Source organism: Anomaloglossus baeobatrachus, chromosome 9 (assembly GCF_048569485.1).
Source record: "Anomaloglossus baeobatrachus isolate aAnoBae1 chromosome 9, aAnoBae1.hap1, whole genome shotgun sequence".
In the NCBI taxonomy this organism is placed as follows: Eukaryota; Metazoa; Chordata; class Amphibia; order Anura; family Aromobatidae; genus Anomaloglossus; species Anomaloglossus baeobatrachus.
Genome location: NC_134361.1, coordinates 202,610,998 through 202,613,941, shown reverse-complemented (window position 1 = coordinate 202,613,941; position 2,944 = coordinate 202,610,998). Strand labels below are relative to the sequence as shown.

Genomic DNA, 2,944 nt, shown 5'->3' with positions numbered 1-2,944 from the left:
GGGCAGCAGGGGCAGGAGCAGAGAAAGAAGCCGCTCTCCTCCTAGACCAGCCCCTGCCGGGCCCTCCACCTCAACAGCGGAGGGCAGCAGTGGCAGGAGTAGAGATAGAAGCCGCTCTCCTCTAAGACCAGCCCCTGCGGGGCCGTCACCATCCATCCACGCACCTATTCAACCGCAGGCAGAGCCTGTGATCCCACCACCACTGCCACAGGTGCAGCCACCTGTACAAAATGTACCTGTGCCGAGGAGAAGGCGTGGTAGGATTAGCTGGAGAGCTCGCCAAATTGCGAGACTCCCAACAAGGAATGTAACCTCACAGGAGGAGGGCGAGAGATGTCCCATATGTATGGAGGACTATCAGATCGGAGAGCAGCTCACAGTCGTCCCGTGCAACCACTTCTTCCATCCGGGTTGCATTTCTGACTGGCTGCGCTCCAGCCCTCACTGCCCCCTGTGCCGTAACCACTGCTTCAGACGCGCACCACAATGACATCTTAAGATGTCCATGGTGCGGGCAGTGGAGGAGACCATCTTGAATTCCAGCCCAGGTAAGGACCCTGCATTCATTACAACTAATTTGAAGGCTGTAAAAAAAAAAAAATAAATCACCTTTAACTTCTTGCTGTTCTGTTCTCTAGTTACCATCAGCTTTGGTCAATATCTAACATAAAGGGCTAAACCCAGGACGTCCCCCAAACACCGGACGACGGTAAGTCACCCCTCCCTCCTCTGTCCAGTGATATGTACATTACATGTAACAGAGAAATAATCGCTGCTTTCTCCTCTTTGTAGAAGGAAAGTCAAAAAACTTTTGGAAAAGAAAGAATAATTAGATCAGAACAACCTGTACTTCATGTAAGTAAATATTAGGATTCAATGTATTTTAGTCTCCAGCTCATATTACTAGGAATGTAAGGTATGTGTTGGGACAGCTCATAGAGTCCCACGGCTTTCAGTATCATCTCTATGCTGATGATACGCAGATCTACCTCTCTGGACCTGACATCACCTCCTTACTAACCAGAATCCCACAATGTCTCTCTGCTATTTCATCCTTTTTCTCTGCTCGATTCCTAAAACTGAATATGGACAAAACAGAATTCATTGTCTTTCCTCCTCCTCACTCAACGCCCTCACCTGACATATCCATCAATGTCAATGGATGCTCACTTTCCCCAGTGTCACGCGCTCGCTGCCTGGGAGTAATCCTAAACTCTGATCTCTCTTTCAAGCCCCACATCCAAGCCCTTTTCACCTCCTGCCGCCTCCAACTCAAAAATATTTCCCGGATTCCTTTTCCTTTTCCTTTTCCAAGAAGCTGCAAAAACCCTAGTACATGCCCTTATTATCTCCCATCTGGATTATTGCAACCTCCTGCTCTATGGCCTCCCTTCTAACAGTCTCGCACCCCTCTAATCTATCCTAAACTCTGGGCCCGATTAATCCACCTGTCCCCCCGCTACTCCCCGACCTCTCCACTCTGCCAATCCCTTCACTGGCTTCCCATTGCCCAACGACTCCAGTTCAAAACACTAACCATGACATACAAAGCCATCCACAACCTGTCTTCTCCCTACATCTGTGACCTAGTCTCCCGGTACTTACCTACACATAACCTCCGATCCTCACAAGATTTCCTTCTCTACTCCTCTCTTATCTCCTCTTCTCACCATCGCATCCAAGATTTCGCCCGTGCATCCCCCATACTCTGGAATGCTCTGCCACAACACATCAGACTCTCGCCTACCTTGCCAAGCTTCAAAAGGAACCTGAAGACCCACCTCTTCCGACAAGCCTACAACCTGCCGTAACGCTCAGTCTGATATAGCGCCGCACAATCAGCTCTACCCTCACCTACTGTATCCTCACCTATCCCTTGTAGACTGTGAGCCGTCACGGGCAGGGACCTTTCTCCTCCTGTACCTGTCTGTGTCTTGTATTGTTTATAATTATTGTACTTGTCCCTATTATGTATACCCCTTTCACATGTGACGCGCCATGGAATTGATGGCGCTATAATAATAAATAATAATAATAAGTTATTCATATGATAAAATCAGGGGTAGAACGATCATGGTCTGGACCCCTGCGGGGCCTGGGGGGGGGGGGGTACAGTGTGCTATATAATACCAGAATAGGGACAAAGATACAAGCATGGGATAGGAAAGCTGGTTACTGAGTGAAAGAAATGCTTTCCCTCATCACCCAACTTTCCCATGCTCTGCTATACATCTTTCATCACCCAAATTTCCCATGCTCTGCTATATATCTTTCTCTCAGTACCAATTTTTCTCATGTTATGATATCATGGGAAAGCTGGGTGCTGAAAGATATATAGCACATCATAGGAAAACTGGGTGCTGAGGGAAAGTTATATAGTGGAGCATTAGGAAAGCTGGGTGCTGAGGCAAAGAGGTATAGCAGAGCATGGGAAAGCTGAAGGGGGGGGGGGTGTCAGGTCCAAATCTTACAGCGGGGCTCTAGAACTCTAGTTATGCCACTGGATATAATGATTTGTCATTTTCTCTTCACAGAAATCTGCATTATTTTGAAGGCTGGAAAAAATCATCTTTATTTTCCAGTTGTTCTGGTCTCTTTGGTCACTTCTCACCAAGCATGAAGGACCATGAACGTGGACACCCCAAAACAGCGGATGGTGAGTTCCCCTCATTTCCTCTTCTCTCCGCCCCATGATCTGTAGATTACATGTAATATAATACTTATTGTTGTTTTTTTTCCTTTTTACAGACAGAAGCTCCAAGTCTATAAACCATTGAGGGATTGGATCAGAGCGACCTGCGCTTCATGTAAGTAGAGATTAGGATTTGCTTCTTTTCTTCAGCTCCTTTGTATTTCCTTCAGGAATCTGTTGATGGGATGTAATATCTTGTCGTCTTCTCTTTACAGAAATCTACACAAGTTCCAGGTCATTTCCATCAAGATC

General features: G+C 46.9%; 1 long non-coding RNA gene across 1 annotated transcript; it reads left to right on the top strand.

Annotated features, from left to right (window-relative positions):
- Positions 1-637: 637 nt before the first annotated feature.
- On the top strand, positions 638-2,650 carry LOC142250685 (uncharacterized). Its single transcript, XR_012725253.1, has 3 exons — positions 638-709; positions 793-855; positions 2,535-2,650. It is a non-coding gene; the product is annotated as an uncharacterized LOC142250685 (long non-coding RNA).
- The last annotated feature ends 294 nt before the right edge of the window (positions 2,651-2,944 follow it).